General features: G+C 38.4%; 1 pseudogene; it reads right to left on the minus strand.

Moving 5' to 3' along the window:
* Positions 1-293: 293 nt before the first annotated feature.
* LOC122729729 lies at positions 294-869 on the minus strand (annotated as a pseudogene).
* Between the last annotated feature and the right edge of the window lie 11,922 nt (positions 870-12,791).

Below are 12,791 nucleotides of genomic sequence, written 5' to 3' on the forward strand. Positions count from 1 at the left end.
GGATTGCAGCCAAGAATCTATTACCCAGCAAAACTGAGCATTCTCTTTCAGGGGAAAAGATGGACATTTAATGACATTGGGGACTTTCAATGTTTCCTGATGAAAAGACCCGAACTGAATAGAAAATTTGATCTTAACATACAAGACTCAAGAGAAGTTTAAAAAGGTAAACAGAGGGGAAAAAAAGTTACTCAATTAGGTTAAACTGTTACATCCCTACACGGGAAGATAATACTCATAACTCTTTTTTTCCCCCATAATCCAAGAATCTTTTTATTATGTTTTTTAGTCATTTATGCCATGGATTCATAGGGGATTGGTTCCAACAGCTCAGGTTCCTTGCCATTGGTCCTCACAAAGTGTGCTTCTCTGGGTGGAGCAAGCTGCTGTTTCAGTTGAACCCAGGTGCCTTTTTCTTTGACTTCCTTCTTCTTCTGGTCATTTTCTTTTACCCTCTTCAGGAAGCTATCTCTGCTCTTAGAATGCTTAATATGCTCAATACGCACATTAATTCTCTTGGCTAGAATCTTGCCCTTAACCTGTTCGTTTACAACAATGGCTACAACATGTTGAGTAACATTGTAGACCCATCCAGTCTTGCCATGGTAACATTTGTGGGGCATTCCTTGCTGAACTGTGCCCATACCCTTGATATCTACAATATCACCTTGTATATTCGCATATACGAAGCTAAAGGGACAACACCATGTTTTCTAAAGGGCCTAGAAAACATGTAACGTGTTCCTCTCCTTTTTCCTTTTGTGTTTGTCATTTTGGCAACTCACTGGAATATGGCGGAGCCGGCGGAAAGGAAAGACTCATAACTCTTAAGAACTGTAAATGTATTTGGGCAGAGAGAAGAACTTTACACAGAGGGTATAAATATAAATTATCTTTGATGTGATGATACAAAGAAAACTAAAGGGTTAAAAAGGGAGTCTATGGGGAGGAGAGGAAAGGGGAGGTGGAATGGGGTGAATTACATCATATGAAGACGTGAAAAAAAAAACCTATTACAATAGAGGGGAAGAAAGGAGTGGTGAACATTGTTTCAACCCTACCCTCATCAGATTTGATTCAAAGAGGGAATAACATATACGTTCATTGGGATAAAGAAACTTAGCTCATTTTTTTTTTTTTTAGTGAGGCAATTGGGATTAAGTGACTTACCCAGGGTCACACAGCTAGTAAGTGTTAAGTGTCTGAGGCCAGATTTGAACTCAGGTACTCCTGACTCCAGGGCCGGTGCTCTATCCACTGCCCCATCTAGCTGCCCCTTAGCTCACTCTTTAGGGAAGCAAAAGGGGAAGGGAAAGCGGGGGGGGGGGGGGACTGACAGAAGGGAGGACAAAAGAAAGGGAGAAAAGGGTAAAGAAGAGAGGGGGGTGATAAAAAGAGAGGGCAGATTGGGGGAGGCAGGGGTAAGAAGTAAAATGTCGATGAGGAGGAATAGGGTGAAAGAAGGGGGGAAAAGTACAAAGGGGGTAAATAGAATGGAGGGGAATAGACAGTAATAATAACTGTGAATGGGATGAATTCTGCTATAAAACGGAAGCGAATTGCAGAGTGGATTAAAAACCAGAATCCTACAATATGCTGTTTATAAGAAACACATTTGAAGCAGAGAGATACACACAGAGTAAAGGTAAAAGGCTGGAGCAGAATATATTATGCTTCAGCTAAAGTAAAAAAAAGCAGGGGTAGCAATCCTTATCTCAGACAAAGCGCAGGCAAAAATAGATCTCATTAAAAGAGATAAGGAAGGAAACTACATCTCGCTAAAAGGTACTATAGATAATGAAGTAATATCAATATTAAATATGTATGTGCCAAGTGGTATAGCATCCAAATTCTTTTTTTTTTTTTTTTTTAGTGAGGCAATTGGGGTTAAGTGACCTGCCCAGGGTCACACAGCTAGTACATGTTAAGTGTATGAGGCTGGATTTGAACTCAGGTACTCCTGACTCCAGGGCCGGTGCTCCATCCACTGCGCCACCTAGCTTCCCCTAGCATCCAGATTTTTAGAGGAGAAGTTAAATGAGTTAGAAGAGGAATTAGACAGTAATACTATACTAGTGGGGGATCTGAATCTCCCGCTCTCAGAATTAGATAAATCTAGCCAAAAAACAAATAAGAAAGAAGTGAAAGAAGTGAATAGATTACTAGAAAAGTCAGACATGATAGATGTCTGGAGAAAATTGAATGGGGATAGAAAGGAATATACCTTTTTCCCAGCAGTACATGGTACATTTTCAAAAATTGACCATGTGTTAGGGCACAAAAACATTATAGTCAAATGTAGAAAGGCAGAAATAGTAAATGCATCCTTCTCAGATTATGATGCAATAAAAATTACATGTAAGAAAGAGCCACAGAAAAGTAGAATGAAAATCAATTGGAAATTAAATAATTTCATTCTAAAGAATGAATGGGTCAAACAAGAAATCATAGAAACAATCAATAACTATATCCAAGACAATGACAATAATGAGATAACATACCAAAATCTATGGGATGCAGCCAAAGCAGTGCTTAGGGGAAAATTTATAGTTCTAAATGCTTACATGAATAAAAAAGAGAAAGAGGAGATTAATGAATTGGGTATGCAACTTAAAAAGCTAGAAAAAGAACAAATTAGAAATCCCCAATTAGATGCTAAAGTAGAAATCCTGAAAATTAAAGGAGAAATTAATAAGATTGAAAACAAGAAAACTATAGGATTAATCAATAAAACTAAGAGCTGGTTTTATGAAAAAACCAATAAAATAGGTAAAATACTGGTTAATTTGATTTAAAAAAAAGAAAGAAGGAGGCAGCTAAGTGGCGCAGTGGATAGAGCACTGGCCTTGGAGTCAGGAGTACCTGAGTTCAAATCCGGCCTCAGACACTTGACACTTACTAGCTGTGTGACCCTGGGCAAGTCACTTTACCCCAATTGCCTTACTAAAAAAAAAAAGAAAGAAAGAAAGATGTATAATCCTATCTATGGTTCCTTCTTATTTGAATTTTTTCTTTCTGGCTTCTTATTATATTTTTCTCCCTTTAATCTGAAATCTGTGGGTTTTTTCTGTTAGAGGTGTCCAGTGGATCCTTTTTATTTCTACATTGTCTTCTGGTTCTAGGAGATCTAGGCAATTTTCTTTTTTGATTTCCTAAAATATCGTATCTTGGCTATTTTCTTCTTAACTTAGGTAAGATTGTCATTTTTATTATATTGAGTTGGCCTACCCATGAGGAATTAATATTTTTCCAATTGTTTAGATATGACTTTATTTGTGTGAAAAGTGTTTTATAGTTCTGGTCATATAGATCCTGGATTTGTCTTGCCAGGTAGGCTCCTTCTCCTTGATATTTTCAAGGTCAATGTTTTGGCTGTGAAATATCTTACATTTTCTTCTATTTTTCCAACTTTTGACTTAATTTTATTATTTCTTTTCTCATGGAGGTGTTACCTTCTATTTGGTCCATTCATAGTTTTAAACACATTTTAAACTTCTCTTGCTTCATCTCTTTCAGCAATTCTAGTTGAATCTATGTCCCAGCTGTGTTTTTCTTTGAGGCTCTTATAGATATTTTGGAGTGATTTTCTTCTCCTACATATGTGTTTGTAGCATCCCTATCAGCATATTAGCTTTTTATGGTGGGATTCTTTTGTTGTTGTTGTTGTTGTTGTTGTTTATGTTTACAGATTACTTTCTTATTTTTCACTTTATGTTAAGGCCAGGCTCTATGCACTTCTGATGGGAAGGTCCTGCTATTGCTTTCTTGGAGATATTGAGTATTGTGTCATTCTAGTCCCTCAAGACTACCTCATGCTGGGGCTATATAACCTTTCATTGTTCTCCCAGTGGTCTGATCCAGGGTCACTACCCCTGTGGTCTGAGTTCTGCAAGTCCCTAACCTGAATTTGAATGGGAACAATAGTAGACTGTTCTTAAGCAATTATTTTCTTCAAAGAGCTTTTGTATCTCCTTTTCCATTTGGCTTTTCAAGCTGTTGACTTTTTTCATGACTTTCCTGCATTGTTCTCATTTCTCTTTCCATTTTTTCCTCTACCTCTCTTACCTTATCCTCAAAGTCCTTTTGGAGTACTTCCATAACCTGAGATCAATTCATATTTTTCTTGGAAGTTTTGCATGTAGGAGCTTTGACTTTGTTATTTTCTTCTGAAGGTGTATTTTGTTCTTTCTCATTACCAAATAAACTTTCAGTGGTCAGCATTTTTTCTGTCTGCTCATTTTCCTAGCCTATTTCTTGACTTTTAACTCCTTCTTATAGTGGGGCACTGCTTCCAGGGCATATTGTCCCAAGCTTCAGGGGGTTCAAGGTGGATTTATTTAAGGAGAGGCACATTCTCCACTCCCCTGGCCTGTGCTTTGGTATGTAAGTAACCAAAGGCCTGCTTGCTCTTTAACCTGGGAACAAAATTCTGTTTCACTGTGGTTGTAAGCTCAGGTGTGTGCCTGAACCCCTCCCCAAGCTGGGCCTGCCACTCAAGACTGCTTCCTGGTTCCAAGCATGGGCAACACAACAGAGTTCCACCTCAGCACCAGCAGAGACCCCTGAAATCTCACCCCAGCTAACCACCTGATCCCCTCAGTGGACCATAAGTTGAGTTCCAGAAGTAGCCACCACTGCAGCCAATTCAGAGGCTCTGGATGCCTGTTTCTCTGGTGTGGCCTGCCTGGGGCTGGATCTGTGCAGGTGCAGCCCGGGTCTGGTATCCACTCTCACTCTGGTACAACAGATATTTCCTTCTGCCTTCTAAGCTGTCTTTGGCTGAAAAATTATCCACTGTGCCCTCCCTCCTCCATGAGATGGTAAGCAATCAGTTATCAGTTATACATGTGTACATGTAAAACATCTTCATATTAGTTATTATGTACAAGAAGACCTGAATAAAAGAAAAAGAATGAAAGTGAAAAATAGTATGCTTCAGTATGTATTCAAACTATTATTTCTTAGTAATCAATAAATTGATGGTCAGTAGTTTCTCTTGGTAACCAAATAACCAAGAGAAACTCTGAAATACTCTTAAATCAAGTGTGTACCTTCTGACAGAGAACTCTCCTGATAAGTGAAATTCAATCCTGCTTGGTGGATATTTAATGAGGAGGTGGGCTAAAACTCTTCAGCTCCTCCTGTTAAGAAAATGGTTTGATCATAAGACTCAGAAGCCTCAAGGCATTTGGGCAAGGGAAGCCATTTCCATCTGGACCTCTGCTTGGTTTTCTCCTTCATGAGCTAGATTACCCTAAACTTTAATGGAGAGGATCTAGGACAAGGAGACATGTCTTGGCTTTTGTTTACAGAGTAAATAAAAATTAAGGGTTCCTGCCCTTACTTTAGTTTACAAAAGTAATGGTCCCTGTCAAGGTCCCAGGTCCCTTACTGATTTACAGCCTTCAGAGACTCACTGACCTTTTCAGGAGTGGGGTCTTAACAAAAATAGGAGGAAAAGGATGGTCACAAATGAAAAATTAGGTATTAATGTAATTGCATAATATTAATTTCTCTCAACTTGCTTCTTCTAGGTTATACTGTCTGTCACACTGTCCAGTGTGCTTATGGGATTAGCCAAATAATCATGAGGCAGTGGCAGTAAGCAGGCTACTTTACCAATGGGCAGCTTCTCAGGGTGCACCATCCCTGCTGAACAAATAAATCCATTAGTCTCCTGGGCTTTGGAGACCTCATTTGATGGATAGCTATATTCTTTTCCCACATTACCCTGGGTCAGCTCAATGAAACTGTACTCTCTTCAGCTGGAGTGCCCTCAGTATAAGATGCCTACAGCTTTTCCCTATAACTCTTTCAGAAGTTTAATTATGATGTGGTTTGTCACTGTCAGGCAGGACATGGGAAAAGTTCTTGCCTCTCTTATTGACAAATCTTACTGACTCAAAAGCTAATCTCCTCAATAAGCTATTTAGTCATTTCTCATAATTGGGACAAAGGTATGAATGCATTCTATTCAGTGGAGGCAATTCCTGTCTGGCCTCTTCACATTCAGGTGAAATATTCAAGCCTGCCATCCTTTTTAGGTTAGGGAAGGTTAATGAAGAAAAAAGTCATTGAATTTGTCAACTAAGAGATAATTAGTAACTTTGGAGAGAGCAGTTTTGGTGGAATGATGAGATTGGAATTCAGATTATAAGAGGTTAAGAAGAGAGGAAATGGAAGCACCAATTGTAGATGGACTTTTTAGGAAGTTTAGCTACAAAGGACAGGAGAGAAATAGGATGATAGCAGAGATGGAAGGATCAAGTAAGTGTTTTTTCAGAATGGGAAAAACATGGGCATGTTTGTAGGCAATAGGAAATGAGCCAATGGAGAAGGAGAGATTAAAAATAAGTGAAAGGGTGGGGAGGACAAGAGTGACAATCTGTTGGAGGAGATGGGATCACTTGAATAAGTAAAGGGTTAGCCTTGGTAAGTATAAGGCCACTTCATCATGTGAGACAGGTGTGAAGGAGGAAAAAGTGGAAGAAGACATATGAGTGACAGGAGATGAAGTGGGAAGAAAAGGGAGTTCACAGAGAATGCTTCAATTTTTTCTGTAAAATAGGAAACAAGGTTCTCAACTGAGAGAGTGGGCAAGGGGATCCATATGCAGTTTGAGGAGCGATGAAAAGGTTTGGAAGAACCACTGTAGAGAGTGGGATAGTGAGTTGATAAAATAGTAGGATTGCCTGGCAGTAGTATTGAGGGCCCAGTTGAGGTTATGTAATATAAATTTATATACCCAGACAGAACTGTTGCATGATTTTCTTCATTTTCATTCAGCAGCATATGTCCAGGAACAAAGACAGTGAATGGTGAGAGTGATCCAAGGCTGAGGCTTGGCTGAGTGATCTTATCAGTGATGTGTAAGAGGGATAGAGATTCAAGAGAGGGACAGTGTAGAGCTGAATTGGTTCATGAAGGGGTCAAGATGAAAAGGAGAGTGGCTAGTGGCCTGGGAGAGAACTGAGGGGGCAAGAGATTGGAAGTCATGATGCAGATGAAGAACAGGGTTATGTAAGGGAATGCAGAGGAAGAGGTGAAAAACCAATAGATTATGGACATATAAGGAAATTTCTGAATTCTTGAACATAGAGGTACTACATTTGTAGGTGATGGCAAGATCAAAGGCTATAATCATTGTGTGTGGCTAAAGTGGAGAAGTGAGAAGTGGTTAGGTTGAGTAAATGAGTGGTCAGGATGTTTGAGGGAGTGTTCAGGGTATTTGACTCAGTATGTATGTTGAAGTCACTTAATATGGGAACAGAAGGTGGGGAGAAGACCTCTCCCCTTGACAAGATCATTTGTCCCCTAATATTGTGAGTGGAATAACTGAGATCCCCTAAGAATATAACTGAATACAATAAGGTGAAGGGAGATATAGAAGCCAACTAAGGCCTCTGCAGCCAATCAGAGAGTGTCCCATTCTCTACATGATTAGTACAATGGAATCAGTTGCAGAATGTCTATATATGTTCCACAGTCCCCTCCAAGACACTTATATTCCAGGTCACTGAGACTGTCCAAGAAGCAAACTCCTTAGCTTTTCTATGTGGTTCATATCTGGGGCCTCCTAGAGTCACAGGGCAATGTAAATAAATAACAGGATTCCTTCTGGAAAAGGCACTGACTATAAAACATGGATAAAAAGTGTAGGATACTGGGATATTTCCTCCACAATGGAAATATTTTAACTCACAGATGTGCATTAACAAATACAGAAAAAATAAACAAGTAGACTATCACACTTATTACATTCCCCTAGAAACCAAACACCCTTTGTGGGACTGCTGATTAGAAAGTTCACATTCACCTCAGATCTGTACTTTTCAAACTACTTATGAAGTTCACACGAATTGGAACAGCATGGCTTTCTTAAGTCTTTCAGATGCTGGATAAGTCTGGTGCTAATAGTCTTCTCTATTGTATAAATGTAATAGAAATTCTTCTCACTATGGTTAGATGCCCAAATTTGTAACTCAGGAACTCTTGACTCATGAGTTAGCCACCAAGGCTATAAAATCCATTTCTCAGGATCACTGAACCAATGTTCAGGAAAAGAAAAAAGGGGCAGGGGGAGAAGAAACATCCTCTAACTTGAGGTCATGCTTTAGCCTCGCCTAGGCACCTTCACAGCTACTCGTAAAGACTAAAGTCCCTCACACAAAAGAAATACAGGCTAAATTTGGGTGGGGGATGTGGGGCACTAGAAGCTATTGGGATTAGGAAATCCTTCATGTATAAGGTGTTGCTAGAGCAGAATTTTGATGGATACTCCACCATAATGAGCAAAGATGCTCAAGACACAAATGCAGAAGAAGAGAATGGGTCCGAATATCTTCAGGCAAAGCCTCAGAGGAAAACACAGCCTGGGCACAAACTTAATTTAGAATTCCTGGAAGAGCTGAAACAAGAGGTGATTTTTCTTCCTGAAATAGTGAAAATATGGGGCATCTAGGTGGCGCAATGGAGTCAGGAGTACCTGAGTTCAAATCCGGCCTCAGACACTTAACACTTACTAGCTGTGTGACCCTGGGCAAGTCACTTAACCCCAATTGCCTCACTAAAAAAAAAATTGTGAAAATATTTTTATAAATGAAATGAGAGCACTTGAGGGAAAAAATGGAAAAGGAAATTAACAGCTTGATAGAAGAGGTACAAAACCTTGCCTAAACAACACACTCCCTGAAAATTAAAATGAACTAAATAAAAGCCAATGATTCCATAAGAAAATAAGAAATATTAAACCAAGTCAAAGGACTAAAAAATAGAAGAAACTCAAAAGCATATCAAATCAAAACAAGATCAAGGAGAAAAAAAAATATAGAATCACTGAAGGGAGTCTAGCCAAGATGGCCAAGAAGGAAGCCCTATCCACAAAACTCTTCCAAAGAGAACTAGAAAATACATTCAACTGAATCCCGATGGGAAAAATCTGAAAAAGTTATGAGTCCTTTGGCCCAGGTTGGAGTAGGAAGAGATAGAGGTCTGTTGATACCACATACTAGGTTGGGGCAGGAACATGTAGCACACTGAGTATTCCAGTGCCCAGGGAGAAACTGTCCATCAGACCAAGAGGAGGTTCAGACTCACACTGAGGCATTTCCAGATTCATACTAAAGCACAGGAACATAGGCGCCAAATGCCAATTTTGTTACCCAACACTCAGTCCTTAGTCATAAATCCAGGGTGAGGATCTGTGTAGAGTAATGGCATTCCCTGGTAGGGGGGTCCTCAGTTTACTGAGAAAGGTCTCTGAATCCTAGAATAACACATCACTCCAAGAAAAGAGCAAAAAGACTGGCCCAGACTTCCAGAACTGTGACAGAACCCAGACCTAACATCAAGTCCAGTGTCAGAAAGTAGACAGGAATCACTCAAATTTGGGGGGAATAGAGTAGGTGAGAACTCCAGGCACAGAATGGACATTCACTTCACCATGGGTTTTTAAAAAAATAGTATTTTCATTTTTTTCCAATTATACTAAAGACAATTTTTGTTACTCATTTTGTTTGGGTTTTTTTGGGTTTTTTTGCAGGGCAATGAGGGTTAAGTGACTTGCCCAGGGTCACACAGCTAGTAAGTGTCAAGTGTCTGAGGTTGGATTTGAACTCAAGTACTCCTGAATCCAGGGCCAGTGCTTTATCCACTGTACCATCTAGCTGCCCCTTTGTTATTCATTTTTACAAAATCGTTGAGTTCCAAATTTTTTTCCCTCACTTCTTCCTAAAATGGTAAGCAATTTGATATAGGTTATATATGTGCAATCATGTAAAACATATTTCCACATTAGTCATGGTTGAAGAAGAAGAAACAGGCCAAAAGGAAAAAAAAACCCTGAAAAAATAAAGTAAGTTCTTTTTTTTTTTTAGATGAGGCAATTGGAGTTAAGTGACTTGCCGAGGGTCACACAAGCTAATAAGTGTTAAGTGTTGAGTGAGGTTGGATTTGAACTCAGGTCCTCCTGAATCCAGGGCCAGTGCTCTATCCACTATGCCATCTAGCTGCCCCCAAGTAAGTGTTCTTTATCTGGATATGGATAGCATTTTCCATCATGAATGCTTTGTAATTGTCTTAGATCATCATATTGCTGAGAAGAGCTAAGTCTGTCATAGCTGGTCATCACACAATGTTGCTGCTACTGTGTGCAGTGTGCTCCTGGTTCTGTGCATTTCATTTTTTATCAGTTCATACAGGTCTTTCTGATTTTTTCTGAAATCTGCCTAGTCATCATTTCTTATTAAACAACAGTATTCCATTACATTCATATACCACAACTTGTTCGACCATTCCCCAATCGATGGCTATGTTCTCAATTTCCAGTATTTTACCACTACAAGAAGAGCTGATATAAATATTTTTGCACATGTAAATTCTTTTCCCTTTTTTATGATCTCTTTGGGTTATAGGCCTAGTAGTGGTATTGCTGGATCAAAGAGTATGCAGTTTGGTTGTCCTTTGGTCATTGTTCCAAATTGCTCTACAGAATGGTTGAAACAGTTCACAACTCTACCAACAGTGCATTAATATCCCAATTTTCCCACATCCTCTTCAACATTTATCATTTCCCTTTTTGTGTCATATAAGCCAATCTGAACTGGGTGTGAGGTGGTACCTCAGTGTTGTTTTAATTTGCATTTCTCTAATGAGTTGGAGCATTTTTTCATGTCTATAGATAGCTTTAATTTCTTCATCTTCACATCCTTTGACCAGTTATCAATTAGGGAATGGCTTGTATTCTTATAAATTTGATTTAGTTCTCTATAAATTTGAGAAATGAGGTCTTTATCAAGGACACTTGCTGAAAAAATTATTTCCCATATTTCTGCTTTCTTTCTAATCTTGATTGTAATGGTTTTGTTTGTGCAAAACCTTTTAAGTTTAATATAATCAAAATAATCTGTTTTACATTTTGAAATTGCTCTATCTCTTGTTTGTTCATACATTTTTTCCTTTTCCATAGATCTGACAGGTAGACTGTTCCTTGCTCTTCTAATTTGCTTATGGTATCACCTTTTATGTCTGAATCATGTACCTATTTTGACCTCATCTTGGTATATGGTGTAAGATGTTGGTCTATACCTAGTTTGTGCCATATTATTTTCCAGTTTTCCTAGCAGTTTTTTGTCAAATAATGAGCTTTTATCCCAGAGACTGGGATCTTTGGGTTTATCTAACACTATGTAACAACAATGGTCATTTACTACTTTGTTTTGTGTACCTAATGTATTCCACTGATTCACCACTTTATTTCTTAGCCAGTACAGAAAGTTTTGATGATTACCACTTCATAATATGGTTTGAGATCTGGTATTTCTAGGCCACCTTCCTTTGCACTTTTTTCCATTAATTCCTTTGATATTCTTGACTTTTTGTTCTTCTAGATGAATTTTGTTATGATGTTTTCTAGTTCTATAAAATATTTTTGGTAGTTTGATTGGTATGGCAGTGAATAAGCAAATTAGTTTAAGTCGAATTATTATTTTTATTACATTGGCTCTGCCTACCCATAAACAATTGATATTTTTCCAGTTGTTTAGATTTGACTTTATTTGTGTGAAATGTTTTGTAATTGTGTTCCTAGGTTTGTCTTAGCTAGTAGAATCCCAAGTATTTTATATTGTTTACATTTATTTATATTATTATACAGCTCGACTTTGTTGGTAATATATAGAAATACTGATGTTTTATATAGGTTTTTTATATCCTGCAACTTTGTTAAAGTTGTTAATTATTTCAAGTAGTTTTTAGTTGATTCTCTAGTATTCTCTAAATACACCATCATATCATCTGCAAAGAGTGATGGTTTTATTTCCTCATTGCCTATTCTAATTCCTTCAATTTTTTTTCTTCTCTTATTACTATAGTTGAGATTTTTGTGGTACAGTATTGGATAATAGTGGGGATAGATATTGGCCCTCCTTCCTTTTCACCCCTTATATTTTGGGGAAGGTTTCTAGCTTATCTCTATTACAGATGTAAGGCTCCTTTCTTATTGGCCTTGGAGAAATATCTAAAAGGGCAGTTCGGAGGAAAGGGAGCTTTGAACCCAGAGATCCCTCATTATTTCCAGGACCCCAATATTTTTGCAAGTCACCCAATTAACTCTCCCTATATTAAGTTTTACCCCCACAGTTTGGTGAGCCAAGCCAGGAGCTTATGAACCCACCTACCCACCTCTAGCTTGGACATGAGCCAGCTAATCTGGTGGACTTTGTCTTAACCCTCCCCCACTGCCTTCCCTCATTTAACTAATCTCTCTTGCTTTAAACACCTCTAAAAGCCTTGCTTCAGGAGAAAAGCCAGTCCATTTTAAAGGGCAACATGTTTGAGTATTTTTTCTTCCTCGTGCTTTTCCTCATTGGATCATTTTGGGACTACTTAATGTCCAGATTTAATCAGATGGCCTACTCAGTCTTTTGTCATTGTCTTACAGGCTTTTCCCTTATCTATGTAGGACAAAACCTTTGGCATAATGGAGTGGGAGAGACTGTCCCCCTCACTGGGCATTATGTTTAATGTTATTGAGAGTATTATAGCTAAATTTGAATTTTACTGTGAAAATATGATCATAGCTCTAGTGATTATAATTTTAATCCTCTTTATTAGCAATATTGTGATGTGGCATTTTTTCATAATAATGTGGAAAGAGAAAAAAGGATGTTACCATCTTAGACCACATGGTGAGAGAGATGCTAGGACAGCTCCCTCTGCTGGAGATGACCAATCTTTATAATCAGATCAGCAAAAACTGCTCCCCCTGCAGGAGGCTATAGAACATACCAATA

The sequence above is a fragment of the Dromiciops gliroides genome, chromosome 5, assembly GCF_019393635.1.
Source record: "Dromiciops gliroides isolate mDroGli1 chromosome 5, mDroGli1.pri, whole genome shotgun sequence".
Taxonomy (NCBI): Eukaryota; Metazoa; Chordata; class Mammalia; order Microbiotheria; family Microbiotheriidae; genus Dromiciops; species Dromiciops gliroides.